The sequence below is a fragment of the Sus scrofa genome, chromosome 1, assembly GCF_054392235.1.
Source record: "Sus scrofa isolate SSC_HxYL_T2T_F1_AM1 chromosome 1, Sscrofa_HxYL_maternal_Yorkshire_Landrace_v2.0, whole genome shotgun sequence".
Classification (NCBI taxonomy): domain Eukaryota; kingdom Metazoa; phylum Chordata; class Mammalia; order Artiodactyla; family Suidae; genus Sus; species Sus scrofa.
In genome coordinates this window covers 200,076,729-200,096,187 of record NC_139383.1, presented here as the reverse complement: position 1 = coordinate 200,096,187, position 19,459 = coordinate 200,076,729, and the positions used below count along the sequence as shown (strand labels likewise).

General features: G+C 35.4%; 1 protein-coding gene across 16 annotated transcripts in view; it reads right to left on the bottom strand.

The window, feature by feature from the left end:
• Nucleotides 1–19,459, bottom strand: part of PPM1A (protein phosphatase, Mg2+/Mn2+ dependent 1A) — a 51,558-nt gene that overhangs the window by 17,009 nt on the left and 15,090 nt on the right. Inside the window, exon 2 of one of the 16 annotated variants that reach the window (XR_002335517.2) lies at nt 2,605–2,656. The exons of the other annotated variants lie outside the window; for them this stretch is intronic. The gene's annotated coding sequence lies outside the window, so the exon portion shown is untranslated. The remainder of the gene's footprint in view (nt 1–2,604; nt 2,657–19,459) is intronic. 16 annotated transcript variants of the gene reach the window in all.

The following is a 19,459-nucleotide window of genomic DNA, read 5'->3' as shown; positions in this document are numbered from 1 at the left end:
GGAATCCCTTGCCTTCCTTCCCTACTTAGAAAAATAAGTACACCTATCCTTTAAAGTCTAGCTTCAATTCTACATTTTCCATAGGTTTTTCAGCCTTTGAGAAAGCCAGTAAGTTATTATATTGCTTAAGTGGTCCAACCTCAACTTTCACATTGCAAAGCAATTATATATACATGTAATGAAGACTGTTATATGGAAATGTTAAACAATTAATCTACTGTAACCTAATCTAGTTGTAATAACATGTATCATTATTATGCTACTCCATAACCATTAGATATAAAAAGTTTTGATAAGAAGATCAAAAGGTCTAGCACAACACTATGGACAAGCTTGAAAGCTCAGCTAATCTAATCCTTTACCAATAATCAAAAGCAAAAACCCAGAGTTTCTGTCATGGCTCAGCAGTTAACGAACCCAACTAGCATCCATGAGAACATGGATTCAATCCCTGTCCTCACTCATTGGGTTAAGAATCTGGCGTTGCAATGAGCTGTGGTGTAGGTTGCAGACATGGCTTGGATCCTGCTTTGCTGTAACTGTGGTGTAGGCTGGCAGCTACTGCTCTGATTAGACCCCTAGCCTGGAAACCTCATGCTGTGTGTACATCTCTAAAAAGACAAAAAAAAAAAAAAAAGCAAAAACCTCTGGTCTGGAATGAGCTTACACAAGGCAGGAAGATGGTCAGGATTTAGGTTGGTCTTTACTTGAGTAAGCCTAGTAATGTAGACTTGAGGGCCAAGTCATCACATGAGTCACAACTTAACGCAATCTGAAAGAAGGATAGAATGAGATTTAATGGAGGTAAAGGGGAGATAAGTAGGAGTGGGGAAAAGTACCTAAGTAAATCAGGATGCACTTAAGACACTAGGAGACTGATGACACTAGTGATGCTAAGCTCTGAGAAGAAGCTGGGAGAGAAAGAGGAAGAAGAAAAAAAACTCAGAAAGGAAACAGTTTCCTAGCAACCCCTCACCCCTTCTTTATCCTACCAGGACCAAACTATTATCCAGCAGAGAAGTCTGGCTGGCTGTGGTGTGATAAAACGGATCTCTCGCCTACTTGTCTGCCTCCTATGATAATTCCACTACTAGAGGGTAAATAATGAAAACTGGCCATGCTTCATTCCTTGTAGTGGTATTCATCAGATCACTTTTCTGACATCAAGTTGATTCACAATATGGCAAGGGTCTGTGTTTTGAGTTCCTGTGGCATAGGAGGTTAAGAACCCAATATTAGTGTTCATGAAGATGTGGGTTCAATCACTGACCTCACTCAGTGGGTTAAGGATCCAATGTTGCCACAAGCTGCAGTGTAGGTCACAGATATGACTCAGATCCAGTGTTGCTGTTGCTCTGGCATAGGCCTCAGCTGCAGCTGGCATAGGCCTCAGCTGCAGCTAAGATTCAACCCTCCTGGGAACTTCCATATGCCTTAGGTGCAGTCATTTAAAAAAACAAACAAAAAAACTAATGATACCTTAATAGCAGACAATGTTTAGGATGAATTCTAAATCATTCTGATGAGTGTTTTTATACAAGCATTACCTCAATTCACTCTCAACAACACTCTAAAGTGGGTAATAATACTATCTGCAATTTATAGATGAACTTTAATAAGACAAAAGAACATGGCCAACATCACTCAAAAGGTAAGTTTAGGAGAATAAGGACTCTAATTTAAGGCTGCCTGACTGTAACATACCATTTATATTAAGGCAATGGTCTCAATTATGGCTATACAAAAGAATTATCTATGGGCCTTTTGAAAAATGAAAATTAAAAAAATCAAATTTCCACAGTAGGTGTGGAACCTAGGCATCTGTGTATCTGTGGTAAAGATTAAATGGAATGCCTAGATAGATAGTGGACAGAAGATGATTAAGCCATGGTGAGGTTAAGTCATCTGCTGAAGGTCAATGGCAAGTTGCCTCATCTCTGTACCTCAACTCCTTTAGCTAGGCTAAAGCAGTGGTTGGAGGTATTACAGTTAGCCCTCCATATCTTCAGGTTTCACATCTGTACTATGCTATCTTATAGAAGGGACTTGAGCATTGGTGCATTGTGGTATCCACAGGGGCTCCTGGAACCAATCCCTGCAGATACTGAGAGATGACTGTATGCTTAAGACATTTGATACTACTAATCCAACATTCTTCATCTGTACAATGGGCATATTAATGCTTACCTCTGAATGTTGCTGCAAGCTTACATGAGAGAATGGATGTAAAGCAGCCACATGAAAGATGACAAAGTGAGGAACTCAGCAAGTGGAAACTATTTAATTATTACTACATTCCCACATACACAGCCATGTCTAGATTCTAATACTACCTAACAGGGGTCTCTTTTTATAGAAAAGTCCAGTAGTTATTTTCCACCAAACTACCAAACAATTCTTTGAAAATAAACAGGGCATGCTTTCTAAAAACAAAACCCAAACTTTGGAAAAATATATATTAGACATGTAAAAATAACAAACCAAGTCAATCATCTAATAAAATTTTAGGTCCAGCTCCACTGCAAATAGAAAAATACAGTTAAAGGCAAATTAATTTGTGGCTGGACTTTTACATACTGAAAATAAGTGATTCAGAAATCTTACCTCCTGGGATTCTGAGTAATTTGTAGAATCTTGGTCAAACAGCCAACTATTGCTACATAAATATAGCAGATAGTTATAGTTATTAGCAGAAATTATTTGCTTATAAATACTATGTTTACATAATCATTTCCCATAAATAGACTACTAATGAGCATTTTACTTAGTCAAATTATTAAATTGGCATATATCTACAAATATTAATAAATCCCAAGGGGATTCATCTTGTCTGTGAAGGGTTAAGTTTATTTCTAAGAGAAATTCTAGTTTTGGCCTAGTCTTAAAATCTCCTCTGAGCTCATGGTGCCCCCCAGAGTAGCATTATCAGCTGATCTGAACATTTCAATACAAAGTACTATGACAATCACAAGACTGAATTAATCTTTGATATAATCATAAAATTTGGTGACCATTTTTGTATTTTAAAACCAAACAAACTCCCAAATTGAAAGGCTGAGTTGGGAAGTATTCATTAAAGTTCAGCCACTGCCTTTTATTAGGCAAAACCGCTCTCACAATCATAACAAAGAGTCTTGAACCTGGTCATTTGGTTTAACCCACTCAGTAATATCTCAAGTTAAAAAAAAAGCTCCATATATAATTCCACTGTTAGGACTCCTAAGCAACACTTTAGCCCTGAAACAGAAGTTATTAAAACAACCATTTTGGCAGAGTCCTTTAGTAAAAAATTGAAGACTAAAACCCTACAGAGTTTTCTTCTGCTTACCTATGGATACACAGTCTAATATAGAACCCCTCCATGCTCCATTAGCAGAAGACAAAACAGACACATATAAACAATGTGGAGAAAATTATATTCTCTTAGTAATTGATATCAGAATTCTTCTTAGGGCAAGCCCTATTTTTTCTGAGAAACACCACTTTGATCAAATATGTTAAGGGAGGTAAGGATCAAAAGATATATTCATATAACAAAAGGTCACTGCTAAACAGGCATTTGAAGGAAAATAGATACTGTTAACTGAAGGACCTTTGTTTGATGAGCACTGAGACAAGTTTAATTATAAAAACAGGCAAGGAAAATCTGGATTAGATCTGCATAAAATAAGAAATCTAAAGGTTGGGGGAAGTCCACAGGAAAAAAACCTATATAGCAACAGACTCAAAGCATCTCAGGAGGGCAAGAGAGAAAAAATGGAATGCCAGCTAACAGCATTGGTAGCAGTGTATAATATGGTAATACCTAAGTCATTTGCAGTGTGGGATGGGATGGAAACTCTGCTGCTATGAAACCTTTGATATAATAAGCTACATGGCCCATTAATGCTTATATACAAATAGATTTTGTCAAATATGAGGACGAATAGTTAGCTGACCTCTGGAATGCATACTTACTAGATGATCGAACACTAAGTACTATATTGTATAGCTGGACTACAGTGAAGAAACACAAAGTCCTTGTGGCCATATCTCTCTGCAAAGGATAATCTAAGCTATACGAAATACTTTTAATCTCCCAAGGTATGAGACATGGTAATTTATAAACTGTATCTTGTAACTTAAGGCAGCTATCTCAAAGTTACCTATGGTAATGACAGATGAGCACATTATAAAACTTTAGAGCAATATGAAGAGGAAAAATGGTCAATCTTGGGTAATTTTTCTCCCATTTGAAGCCTGAAATGTCCCATTAATCATTACAAAAAAATAGTCACATATTTATATTTGCAAATTTGATTTTGATAACCTGTATAATTAATCAGAGCCAAATCAATCATAGAACTAATCTGTCTAAGCCTATTTTACAAATGAGAAGGTACAGAGAAATAGAACAATTGCCCAAGGTCATAAAGCTAGTTTAGCGGTAAGGCCAAGAATAGGACCTGGGTTTCTGGACTCACTCTTAATTCTCCTACACAAGCCATCCTGAATGCCTGCAAATGAAATCGTGGAAATCTAAAAATGCAAGTTTTTAAAAAGACAACACATAAGGCAGATAGGCAGGGAAAAAGGTCACAGAAGCAGGCAAAAAAGAATAGCATCATTTCTTTCTCCGTCTACTCTATATGTTTTCTAAACTTCTAACCTACTAAAGGTAAATGACCAAAAAAAGAAGAGAAAAGAAAGGAAGAAAAGCAAAAAGTCTAAACTTTTATTTTTTGCTTGGCTAACAGAAAATGCAGTGAACTAACTGCAATTTCTGGCAATGCAAATTTTAAACTAAATGAAATATACTAATGAGCAAAGAATAGGAGGAAGATGTATTTTTAAAGGTTCAGGAATTAAAGTGGGGGCAGGGAGTGAACTCAGTATTCATTGCTCTAAACTAGAAAATACTCAACAATTCATGAGGTGACACTGAATTAAAAAAAAAAAACACACTCTGAAAGTAGACTCATGGAAATGAAAAACAATTACTAAAGTAAAATTTTCAATAGAGACAATGATAGCCAAACAGACACCACAGTTAATACAAAAATCAACCAATAATGAGATCATGTCAAGGAATCCTTTTAGAACACGGGTCTTTCCCCATCCTGTTGATTCCAAACATACAAACACACCCATGTCTGTACCCATCCTATCCTCATACCTTTGTTAAAACAGAGTACTCTCTCTCCTCTCACCTAAGATAAACCCCTCTTACTGCTTTGGAGCCCATGCTTCAAAGGAATCTTAAATGACCTACTTGTCTTCCCAGGACCCCAACACAATCCTCTTTTACTCCTTTATATTCAACCTCTCCCTTTCTATTGGAGTAAAACTTCTAAAGACACTCAAATGCTAACCATTAAAAATAAGTCTTTGGGTGACTCATTCCCCTTTAGCTACCTCCTGCCTCTTCCTTCCCTTTATAGTTCAAGGTCGTTAAAAAAAAAAAAAAAAAAAAAAAAAAAAAAAAAAAAGGTTGATGCTCCAAACTGTTTTCTGAAACCAAAACAAGCTCCTCCAAGATGCTTAATCCAACAGACATTTTAGTCTTCATCTGACTGACTGCTTACAGCAACATTCAACACAACACTTCCTTTTGGAACACCCTTCCCATTTGCTTTTCAAGATGCTACACACTCCTAGCTTTTCTCCTACTCCTAGCTTTTCCATCCTTGTCTCAACAGGCCCATCCTCATCTTTTAAGCATTCAAGGCTTAGACTTAGGCCTTCTTCTCACTCTATGCTAGCTCCCAAGGTACTCTTTCACGTATCTTTTTTTCTTTCCTTTCAGTTTTTGCCAGTGGCACCATCATTCATCAAAGTGAATAGAAATCAAAAACATATTTTGGACACCTCTCTCTACTTCATCTCCCATCAGTCCATCATTAAATTCTATGGATTATACTTCATAAGTATTCTCAATTTGGCCAGTTTTTTCTCTAACACCACAGTCCGAGCTACCATCATCTCTCAATGCTGGTGTTATCAGTATCAGCCTCCCATTTTGTCTCTTCACATGCATGCTGCCCTCCCTCCCATTCACTCCACAAACTGCAGCCTAAGTAAACCTTTCATAATACAAAGTTCAGCGGTGATCACTTTGCAATATACAGAAATATCAAATCACTATGTTGTGCACAAGCAACTAATAGTGTTGAGGGTCAATTATGATTCAAACAAACTCAGACATGATTAATATAATCAACACTGCTATAATGTTATATATGAAAGTTATTAACATAGTAAATCCTAAGAGTTCTTGTCACAAGAAGAATTTTCCCCTCTTTTTTTATATCTACATGAGATGATGAATATTCAACTAAATTTACTTTGGCAATCATTTCATGATCCATTTAGGTCAAATCATTACGCTGTATGCCTTAAACTGATACTGTGCTTACATCAATTATATTTGAATAAAACTGGAAGAAAAGGGAGTTCCCATCATGGCTCAGGGGAAATGAATCTGACTAGTATCCACGAGGATGCAGGTTCAATCCCTGGCCTTGCTCAGTGGCTTAAGGATCCAGCATTGCCATGAGCTGTGGTATATAGGTCACAGAGGCAGCTCAGATCCAACATTGCTGTGGCTGTCGTGTAGGCCAGCAGCTACAGCTCTGATTCCACCCCTAGCCTGGGAACTTCCAAATACCATGGGTGCAGCCCTAAAAAGACAATGATATAAATTAATTAATTAATTAATTTAAAAAATTGGAAGAAAAAATATAATACAAATTTTACCTTTTCACATCTGCACTAAAAAGTTATTCAGTGGCTTTCCATTGTTTTGTGGAATAATGAACTGCTCAATATGGCTCACCTGAAAGCCCTGAGAGGTCAGGCACCCATCAACTTTCTCCGGACTTTCCTTGCTTCATAATGTTTCCCCCTTCCCAACATTTTCTAACACATCAGGGCTTTCCTTACAGTATCTAGTGATATAGCACCCAGTACTTGTTTGTCATGTTCTCTTCCTCCAAATAATATAAACAAATGCTACATCCTCTATTTAAAAAGCTATTCATTCATCTCTTACTCTTGTTAATTCATACTCAGCTCTTCAGATCTTAACTCAAGTAACTCAATTATCAGTTCTTCAGGAGAGCCTCCTTCAAATATTCCCTGGGTCAATTCTCTCAGGACAGAGCATACAGTAGATCTTCAATAAACACTTGCTGAATGAAGAAATAAAAGAAAAAGCAGGTGCAAATAATAAAAATTTTTGCAAAAAGAGTACACTCAGAGAACATAAAAAATAAGATTTTCTGATGGAGAAAACAGAAGCCATAATCAAATAAATAAATTTTTCCCTCAGTTGAAGTCTTCAAACTTACAAAGCTCACTGAATATCTAGCAGGATTAATTACTAAAACCTACCCTATTTACCCACAACTGAAGACATTCAAGGAAAACTTTAAAAAAATACTGTAATATAGGCTTCTAGGAAAATTTTGGATAATCTTCAATGGAAAGAGTATCAAATTTGTAGTCCTAGTCACCACCAAGTGTAAAACTGAATCCTAAAAGACAATAGAGAATAAACAAAGTTCTAAGAGTAAAGGTTAATGAACTTAAACTACATAATTATCTAAACTATTATTCATGTTTAGAGGGAGAAAGATATTTTAAGATATACAGGAGTTCCCATCATGGCTCAGTGGTTAACAAATCTGACTAGGAACCATGAGGTTGCGGGTTTGATCCCCGGCCTCGCTCAGTGGGTTAAGGATCCGGCATTGCCGGGAGCTGTGGTGTAGGTCGCAGATGCGGCTCAGATCTGGTGTTGCTGTGGCTCTGGCACAGGCCAGCGGCTACAGCTCCAATTCGACCCCTAGCCTGGGAACCTCCAATAGCCACAGGAGTGGCCCAAGAAATGGCAAAAAGACAAAAAAATAAAAAATAAACAAACAGAAACAGATTCACAGAACAAACAAGTGGCTGCCAGAGGGGAGAAGGTTGGGGAGGGATGTTGAGTGAACTCGGTGAAAGAGATTAAGAGGTACAGACTTCCAGTTGCAAAATACATGAGTCACGGGGATGAAAGGTACAGCCTGGGGAACACAGTCAATGACAAGGTAATATCTTTGTATGATGACAGATGGTAACTAGACTTACTGTGGTGATCACTTCATAACATATAGAAATACTGAATCACTCTGTTGCATACCTGGAACTAACACTGGGTTGTAAGTCAATTATACTTACATAAAAAAAAAATAAATAAAAATTTTAAAAAAGAAAGATATTTTAAGATATACAAAGATTGGAGGCATACATTCATAGTTTATGGAAAATTCAAGAAAAGGAGTTCCCGTCGTGGTACAGTGGAAACGTATCCGACTAAGAACAATGAGGTTGCAGGTTTGATCCCTGGATTTGGTGTTGCTGTGAGCTGTGGTGTAGGTCACAGATGAGGCTGGGATCTGACATTGCTGTGGCTAACAGCTGTAGCTCTGACTGGACCCCTAGCCTGGGAACTTCCATATGAAATGGGTGTGGCCCTAAAAAGAAAAAAAAAAAAAAAAAAAAAGGAAAATTTAAAAAATTCCAAACAAACAAACTTCTATTATGTTTTAAAACTAAGTTCATCTCCATGATTTGTCATTAGTTTAACTCTTTAATAACATTACACGAAAAGAAGTAACTTGCTTCTTAAAAGCAGTGATCTAGAAAAACAAAATCCCATATATATAACATAAAAGAATTTAGGAAGTGGCCCAATTAACCAATTTAATACTAGGGAGACACTGCTTTCATGACTTCAGAATTCTCATCAATAGCAAAACACATATGAAACATCAAAAAAAAAAAATCCTTTTAGTGACATTAAATGATCCAATATGTGATTCTGGAGAAGTCCTTTAGCTTAATGTCAAACTTTCCTCATTGATAAATAATCAACCTTGATTAGTTAACAAGGTAATTATTCTGAGAAATATATAAAAAATTAAGTGAGAATTAAAGCTCTAGGAATACCTAGGTAAATGGCATTACTACAGCAATACTTTAGTCTAAAATTATGCTAATGGATCCCCCCTTAAAAGCCTATTCTCAATACTAAAATGAAGATTCTAAGAGATAAACAAGATTATTTTACTACAGAAAAATCAACTTTTAAGGAATTAAAAAAAAGAAAAAAGCAGCTACCAACTAAGACTGCAAAATGATAGCCTGAATTTGACCTTTACATATATTCTAGCTCCTCTCCCCAAACATGCATTCTCCAGAGTCCTCACTACTCCTTATTGACCATATCTAGACCATTTCATCCACTTTTCCACCATGGCATCTTAAGTTTGCATCATTTGGTAAAGAGGATGGTACCTGTGATTGTAACGGCATACAATCCATGAGGATTTACTCTAATCTGATCTTTTGCTAATATGGCCACTTCATCCCAAAGTTGCAACATCTGTGGTGAGCAGAATAATGGCTCCCAAAGATATCAGGTCCTAATCCTGTAAATGTTTACCTCATTTGGAAATAAGAGTGTACAGATGTGATTAAAAAACTTCTGATAGGGTATGCGTGTGACGGGTTAATAGGGCTTAATGCTGGTGTCTCTAAATGCAATCACAAGTGTCCTTACAGGAAAGAGGCAGAAAATTTGATGCATACAGAGGAGAAGGTGATGTGAAGACAGAGCAGAGAGAAATCTGAAGATGCTGGCCTTGAACATTACAGTGATGTGGCTACAATCCAAAGAATGCTGACAAGTACAAGAAGCTGGAAAGGGCAAGGAATGCATTCTTCCCTAAAGCTGCCAGACTGAGTACATCCCTACAGACACCTTGCTTCTGGTCTGGTGAAACTGATTTTGGACTTGTGACCTCCAGAACTGTAAGAGGATAAATGTGTATGACAAATTAGAAACTACAGTATAAAAAGTATTAACAGAGCTAAGGAATGAAATTTAAGAAGTAAAACATTATTGTATTATTTTAAATAACATGAAAAGCAATAATGAGAGCAAAGAACCTACAGAAAACCATCTCCAAGGTGTAAAAATGGAAATAAGAGAAAAATCATCCAGTATGCAGATAATAAGAAGAGATAAGAGTAGATTAAAGATAGAAACACTGTAGATCCAACAGTTTATTAGTACACAATAAAAGGAAAATCAAATAATGGAAGAGAAATGAAATTTCAAAAAAAGGAAAAATTATTCTTAAACTGGAGGAAAATTTGAACTTGAGAATTGAAAGCATTCATCAAGTCTAGATAATTTTAGTAGAGACTGACCAATACCAAAGCATAATTTGGTGAGGATAATGAATTTTAGGAATATGAGAATTTAGACAAATATAACACGCCAAATAATAACAAAAACAAACCAGAGTGGCCTCGAACTTCTTTGCAATGTCAAATGATAGGCAACAATGAAGTAATGCCTACAAATGTGAGGGTAAAGGATATTTCAAGAACTCTAGACCTAGCAAAGTTGGCATTTATTATAAAGATAACAGGCATTATATGCCAGCACTAAAAAATTGTATCATCCATGTACAATTCCTGAAAAATCTGTTTAAAGACAGAGTTATGCTATCAAGTGGTTAATCAAAACAAGAAACTCAATAATGGAGATGTCCTAGTATTATATAGGGCTTTGAAGTGGGCAAAACATACTAAGCAAATATAACCAAAAAGAAATCAAGTGTTGCAATTTTAATTTCAGACAAAGGAAAGCATAAAGAATAAAGCAAAAAAGAGGATGGGTATCCTTCTTTAACTGATGAGGGTGTTGTCTAAAATTACAATTTTACTTACAAATTTTATGTGCTGTATTACTATTTTTTTGTCTTTTGTCTTTTTCTTTAGGGCCATATGGAGGTTCTCGGTCTAGGGGGTCGTATCGGAGCTGTAGCTAATGGCCTAAGCCATAGCCACAGCAACACAGGATCCAAGCCATGTCTGCGACCTATACCATAGCTCATGGCAACGCCAGATCCTTAACCCCCTGAGCGAGGCCAGGGATGAAACCCACATCCTCATGGTTCCTAGTTGGATTCGTTAACCACTGAGCCATGATGGGAACTCCTGTGCTATATATTTTTATGCCAGATAATTCACAGCAAACTTATCAAAAATACCATATGCTAAAATCAAAATGATATATTCTGTTCAAACACACTGAAAACATTAATTAAAATGAAAGCATTTATTGGATTCTATATTGAAAAACAAAAGCTTTAGAGTTTCCTAACACACCCCCACCCACCTCACCCCAGGGACCAAGTAAAAGGAAAAAAAGGAAATAGATGATACCACATTAACTGACTTTAATATAAAAGTAGATACTAGCAACAATAAAACTTCAAACATCTCAAAATTTCTTTAAAAGGCATGCTTTTTTATCAACTTTGCATTTAGTTTGTATATTTTTACAATTTCAGAATACTTTGAAACAACAGTAATGAGAAAAATATCACATCAAAGTCCATGAGATGTGATCAAATCTTCTTCAGGGAAACTCATACTCATACTTAGTAAAAAAGTAAAGGTTAGTATAGTAAATATTCAAGAAGTAAAAAGAATAGCCACGCATATACACAAAAAAAACCTAAGGAAAGCTAATGGAATACTTTATGAAAGATAAGGTAAATAGGATAGAGAAAAGTGAGTAAAATAATAAACTGCTAGTTAGCCTAATTAAGAAAAACTATTATTCAAACTTAGAAACCAAATGCTATACTCACCTCACAGATAGATATTTTTTTGTTGTTTTTTTATGAAACACACTGTAAAAATCTTTGTCAATAAATTTGAAAACATGGAGGAAATTGACAATGTTCTAGGAAAACAAATGATCAATTTTTTTTTTTTCAAAGAAGGAACAGAATAAAGATCAGTAACTCTGGAGCAAAATGAAAACATTATCAAAAAACTGTCCCTCAAAAAAGCTCTAGGGCTCATGAAAAACAAAAGCAAATAGGCTGAAGAACCATTCCAGGTTAAAGACAAAAAGATATGACAAGAGGAGTTCCCACTGTGGCTCAGCAGTAATGAACATGACTAGTATCCATGAGGATGCAGGTTTGATATCTGGCTCTGCTCAGTGGGCTAAGGGTCCAGCATTGCCATGTGCTGTGGTGTAGGCTGCAGATGTGGCTCATATCCTGCAATTCAACCAACCCCAGCCTGGGAATTCATATGCCACAGATATGGCACCCCTCCCCCCCAAAAAAAGATATGACAACAAAATTTAATGTGTGATTGTGTGTGGCTTATATGTATTTGTGTGTGCGAAGAGGACCTGCAAGTGTTGTGCAGAAAGGGAAAAAAGTTTATAAAACAAGTGTGGCAAAATGCTAACAACTGGTCATTTGGTAAATATGGAAGTTATATTCTATTTTTCGTATTTTCTGTAAGTTTAAATTGTTTTCAAAATAAAGTTATTAAAAATAAAACTGCATGAGGCAAGACAATTTCACAACCAAGATCTTTTTAAGCCTTAAAAGAATTACCTAAACTACTTAAAGAACAGAGAAGAAAACTTGCTGCTTTTTACGAACACATAATCTTGATATAAAATTTGACAAAGCACTAAAAACTAAAACTATAGTCCAGACACAAAAAATCCTAAGTAAAATATAAGCATATATTATGTAATAAAAACATGTAATGCTAGTTACTTACAAATTTACTGAATAGGGTTCATTTTAGGAATTGACATACAAGCCAAGATTCAGCAGCCTATTAAAATACAAGTAACTTCTCTAAAGTCCAAAGGAGAAAAACTATATGGTCATCTCTGTAGAGGCTAAAAGGGGTCTGATAAAATTCACTCCAAGACATGATAATACAAGTCAAAAAGGAAGCATATTGACTAAAACAATTCCCAAGAAAGAAGAAAAAGGATACCTGCTCATATCTCTATTACTCAGCAATGTCTAGAAAGTGATCAAAGTGATAAAAGATGCATAAAATTATGAGATCAAATTATTACTTACAGATAATGACTATATGATGGCAAACTCAAATCTAATATATTATTAGGAGAAAAGAAAGTTCGAGAAGGTTATCTGACTAAAGAAAATCATTTAAGAAAGCTATTAACAATAATCATTTAAAAATAAAGAAAAAATGCCAGTAAAGTTATATCTAAGAAATTAACAAGAAATATTCAGAACTTTTAGGAAAAGAGTCTCAGAATACAAGACACTCCTTTTCTTGAGCTAGGAAGATTCAATATTGTCAGGACACTTTTCATCCCTTTTACTAATAAGAAATTCAGTATCCTTACAACTGGGTCATTTTTGTTCCAAGACTTTGATGGAACAATTCCAAAATTCATATAAATGATTAAATGTTTGAGAATAGCCAAAAAAATTCTAAAAAACATGAGAATTTGTCATGCCTAATATTAAAACAATTTCAAATTATGGTAATTAGGAGTGAATACTATTGCAGGAATAAACTGATCAGTGGAACAGAGGAAACTCCAGAAAGAGAGCTGCAGGAACAAAAATTCAATAATTGATACTAGAAGAACTGGCCTATTCTACCCCTGATTTCCCATGGAGGGAAGCTGAATCCCTATTGCACATCTTAAAGTAAATACCAGGTGATTAAAGATTTAAGTTTGAAATACTAATAACAAAACCATACAAGTACATCTAGGTAAATAGTTCTATAATCTTATGGTTGGAAAGGACTTTCTTAGTATGATACAATAGCAAAAAGGAAAAGACTGACTCCAAAGGAATAAAAAAGTGACTCCAGAGTAATAAAACCTTTGCATTATAAAAAGAAAGCTCATAAGCTTAAAAGGCAAATATCTTTAAGTATTCATGATATACATGATAAAATTAATATTCGTAAAGTAACAAAAGTCTCATAACAAAATGAACACTTTAAAGAAATGGACAAAGAACATGAACAGACAATGAAATTCATAAAAGAATGTAAGTGGCCAATAAATATATGGAGCAAAGACCAATCTCACTAGCCATTAAAAATAAATTTATTTTTCACTCATTACTTTATCACAGATCAAAAATGAATAACATCCACTACTGACAAAGGAGTAAAAAAAATATACTTCTCATAGGTACAGGAGCAAACTGGCACCTTTCTGAAGGACATGTACAATATATACATGAATTTTAAGTGATAACTTCCATTTAAATAGTTTTATATAGTCACACTTTGAAGTGCTCTTCTATTCCAATATATTTTTTAAATGTTACTATAAAACAAAAAATTAAGATGACCAAGCCACCTGCTAAAGATAAACTCTTGAAATAGAAAGCACTTTGAGAAGCTGAAACTGTCTCAGTATAAGTAATAGAGATGCACAGTCCACAACCTGCAGGGATAGTAACTAAGAGGAAGTAAAAACACCTCCATCAAGGCTGGGGTAGAAACTAGACTCACTGAAATCAATTCCTGTGGCGGAGAGATTCTCTTTGCCTGTAAAATCAGTAGGGAAAGGTACTTATTAACCACTGCTGGGGAATTTAGTTTAAATGAAGTTACCTGCCTCTACAGCATAAGCATAGACCTCCTTTTGGTCTGTGTTTCTTGAAGAGATAACCCCAATCCTGATGGTTTCAGACTGGACATACCAGGGCCAAGACATGCAAAACAGCACTGAATGAGAAGGGTAAAAAGATGGGAGATCCCTGGTGGTCTAAAATTTAGGATTCAGTGCTTGGGTTCATTCAACCCTTGTTCTGGGAACTGAGATCTCACATTAAGCCACTGCATGCAGTGGCCAGGAAAAAAAAAAGTGAAAAGAAAGAAAACAAAAAAGCTCCCATTTAACAAGAGAAGGGAAAACCAAACTCCTAAACAAAACATACAAGAAAAACAAACTAAGATGCAGGGCCAACAAAAATCAACTGTAAGATTTCAATCTACAAGTAACAATCAGAAAATAACCTAAAATGTATATGTTTAGGGTCTTTCCGAAACTAAAAAGAGAGTAATAGACATGAAAGGGAAAAAAGAATAAAAAATAGCCAGAAAGCAAACCAGAATAGGTGGCAATGAGTGACAGAATCTGAACATGAGAAAAAGTAATCACTAAGAAATAAAAACAAACCGAGGCTGCATAAACTAGCTGAACAAAGTCAAGGTGTTAATTAGCAAATTGGAAGATGTTCCTAGGAACTGCCTAGAACATAACACAGGGATTAAGAAGAGTGACTGGAAAAGCAGTATTCAAAGATATAAAGGCTAAGGAATTTTCTAGAACTGAAGGAAGATGTGTATTCAGATCGACTATTCATTTCAAAGAGTACGTACAGATAACACAACATACACATACCCTAGGCACATCATGGTAATGTGTTCAGAACATCAAGTATGGTACAACAAACAACAAATACTAACATTTATACCACACTTGAAATATGCAGGGCTCTAAATGCTTTACGTATACTAATGTAATCACCACTACAACCCCTATGGTACAAATACTATTTTATTACCTCTCATTGAGAACTATCACAGTATATAGTGGTGACAGGATTCAAAAAAAGGATCTTTTTAAAAACTACCAGAAGAAAAAAAATACATAAAAAAGCATAATACTTAGGTAGAGACCATACTTCTCAGAGTTCCAAAGTTTGCCAAGTTTCCTATTTCAATGAAATATCTTGAGGGCACTGATAGGAAGGGGGAAAAAACTATGACTCAAGAATTTTTTATTTGCCAAAAAAATTGTAAAAATATACTTTCAGACGAAAACTAAGGACACTTATTATAAGCTAGTCTGTTGCTAAAAAAAATTACTAAAAAATACAGAGTTCCCATCGGCGTGCTCAGTGGTTAGGGAATTTGACTAGGAACCATCAGGTTGCAGGTTTGATACCTGGCCTCGCTCAGTAGGTTAAGGATCCGGCATTGCGGTGAGCTGTGGTGTAGGTCACAGACTCGGCTCAGATCTGGTGTTGCTATGGCTCTGGTGTTGGCCAGCAGCTACAGCTCTGATTAGCCTCCTAGCCTGGGAACTTCCATGTGCTGCAGGTGCAGCCCTAAAAAGACCAAAAAAAAGATAAAAATTACTAAAGAATATACTTTAGCAAGACGAAAGGTAAACCCAGGAGTGAGATACATGGAACAAGCACAGAAAATGGTAAAATATACTGGCTGATTTAATTAGGTATTAATTATAGGAAATGAAAATTTTTATGCTACAAAAAGAGGAAATAAAATTGTGGGCAATTATACATGATGGAGGAATGTTTGGTGTTTAATCAATTATAAGCTCAAAAAAAAAAAATCACCAAATATACAAGGAAACAAGTTGCCATGAATAGGAGTCAACATATAACAAATATAACTCCCTTAAGACTTCAGATATGGAAATCAATAAATATAAGATATAACATAACTATGTATGAAATGTTTAAACAAGATTTTTCAAAAAATACACAAAATATGAGAAATAAATTATTTTTAAATTACTAAGCAAATGGTAAAGAATTAAATGTCACTTTTGGAAATTAGAAAATAATTGTTGATATTAAACAGTCGACGGATGAGTCAAAAGATTGGAAATAAATGTAGTAATTAGCTCATTGAGTTAAAGAAATAAAAGTTGACTTCAAAAAACCTACAAGCAAAGGATGAAAGAGAAAGGTGAAAAAATTAAATTCTCCAAAAATAGTAAATAGCATAAAAATAGTGCATAGATGTAGGCTCTAAGAAATTTAAAACCTGGACATAGCAGTGCTCCTGGAGGCCCAAAACTATTAATTAATGATTTTTCTGTTCACGTTAACTCCCTGGAACACAGGAGTCATAGAGTTCTCTAGACTCTATTATTAACATTTATTCCACCAAGAGAATCAGAAGACACTTGCAAAATAATGGGAACTTCCTCTATGTAGCAGAGTTTTTTCTTTTTTTCTTCTTCTTTTTTTTTTTTTTTTTTTGGTCTTTTTAGGGCCACACCTGTAGCATATGGAGTTCCCAGACTAGGGTCCAATTGGAGCTGTAGCCTCGGCCTACACCTGAGCCACAGCAACATGGGATCCAAGCCAAGTCTGCAACCTGCACCACAGCTCACAGCAACACCTTATCCTTAAACCACTGACCAAGTGCAGAGGTGGAATCCACATCCTCATGGATGGTAGTCGGGCTCCTTAACCTGCTGAGCCATGACAGGAACTCCTCCATGCAGTAGAGTTTAATCTCATTTAACAAATGTTCCTCTGGCATCTCATATCTTTTAAATATACATAAATCATAGAACTCTTTAAATTTTCACACCTTACATTAGTTACAGGAAGAAGTTTCTTATAGGGTCCGTTTGCAGTTCACAGGGCCAAGTACTCTACAACATTCCTCCAATCTTCTTTAGTACTGAAAATATTTTCACAAGTTTCTCATGTTAAATATTCTTTTAATAAAAGCCGAATCATATAGACTAGTCAGTTAAATCAACAAATACTCAAGTTTCAATTCTACAATAAAAATAACCTATAAAATAGAGATTTATATAGAGGAGTTAAATTTAAAAATGCTTGTTATTAAAGCAAATTATACACAGATGTTTTGTAAACTTGGTTTCTAATACTAAAAACATCCATTTAAATCAGACAGCATATTGTATCTGTTAAATAATGAATCTCAATTGTTCTCAAGAAAATATCACCTATCTTCAGCTGTTCCTTAAAATATTTATATATAAAATATTGTAGGCACATTTCTGGTAAGGAGCTGAATATAGGATTTTAAACATATCATTAAAGTGGTTCCCATTGGTTTGCATTCCCTTCCTCCCAAATTTCCAGTTTGCTTATTACAGGACTTTACTGACTTTAAAGCTGTATGTGGGATTGTAGCTCTCTGGGGGCACTTTTTACTGAGTATCTCTAAAATCTCACTAACAATTCTAATCCAATCAGAAGTGCCTGATCTATCAAATCAGTTAAGATTTTCTTTGGCAGCAGCAATTTCTCTGGCTAATTCCAGAATTCTGAAGCAGCCCAGTATGCAGCACCCAGAATAGGATTCTGCCTCTCCAATTAGGAAACCCCAGGGGCACAGTGACATTTTCAGTCCCTATGGGATTCCTCCAAAGAATAAGCCCAAGGTGATAGGAGTTTCCCACTCTACACTGGTTCAAGCCTGAGGATCTTTGCAAAAACTAAAAGCAATATAAGACTATGGTTCAGCTTCAAAATTCCTACAAAGTTGTGCAAAGAAAAGAGCATTAAACCTCATCAGAAAATGGAATCATCATTTGTGCTTCACAGACATATGACTAAAATTCAAAATTAAGAACTGGAAATTTGTGAAATTTGTTATAATACATTGTACATTTTTGCCTTTTGTTTGTTCCCTCTAGGACTTAATGGTTTTTTTTTGTTTTTTTGTTTTTTGTTTTTTTGTTTTTTTGGTTTTTGTTTGTTTTTAGGACCATACCCATGGCATATGTAAGTTCCCAAGGCTAGGGGTGGAATCAGAGCTGCAGGTGCCAGCCTACACCCCAGCCATAGCAACTCAGGATCCGAGCCTCATTTTGACCTACACCACAGCTCCCGGCAATGATGGACTTTTAACCCACTGAGTAAGGCTAGGGATTGAACTCGCATCCTCAGGTTCACTACCTCTGAGCCATAATGGGAACTCCCAGGACTTACTATTTCTAAGCAGCCTCCAAGTCTTATACTTCTGCCCACAAAACCAAATCTTGAAAATTTTATACCATTTCTATTCTGGCTCTTTACTACCTTGTCCTTCCCAAGCCTGAACAATCTCCTCTGTTTTCCATCTCTTGCCTTTATTTCTTCCTAATTCTTAGGTTTAGGGGAGTAAGAAGGAAGAGTTCAGGCAAGCCATTACAGAGGAAAATATTACAGTGAATTCATGCAAATCTGAGTTTGAGAGGTAGAGAGAAATGACTACTAGAGCAATATATTAGGGAAGCTGAGGGGCTACTGAGCACTCCATAGTGAAAATCACCACTGGTGGTAAAGACCAATGGTACATATTCCTTTGAGGTGATAACACTAGTAAAGAGCCTGATTTTGGTTTAAATTTGGGTAGTGTTTCTAATTACTGAATAAATTTTTCCAGTCACAGAAGGAGGAAATAGCTATTACTTAAGTTATGCAAAAAAAAAAAAAGGTGAAATTATTCATTGCTGGCTATCTCATGAGATATACAAGATGTTTATAAAGGCTAGATAGAAATCACTGATCAAAAAGTTATCTAGAACCTATTTATATGAAATAGCCAAAAGGCAAATCTATAGAGACAGAAGAGATGAGTGATTAACAAGAGCTGGAGTAGAAGAGAATGGGGAGTGATCACTAATGAGAATGAGGTTGTTTCTGGGTGTGATGAAAATGTTCTAAAATTAAAATGACTGCACAATCCTGTTAATATAGTGAAAACTACTGAGTGGTGAACTTCATATGGGTGAGTTTTATGCTATGTTACATCTTAATAAAACTTTTTAAAATTTTATATGACTTTCCATATCTATATGATTCTGCATTAAAAAAAA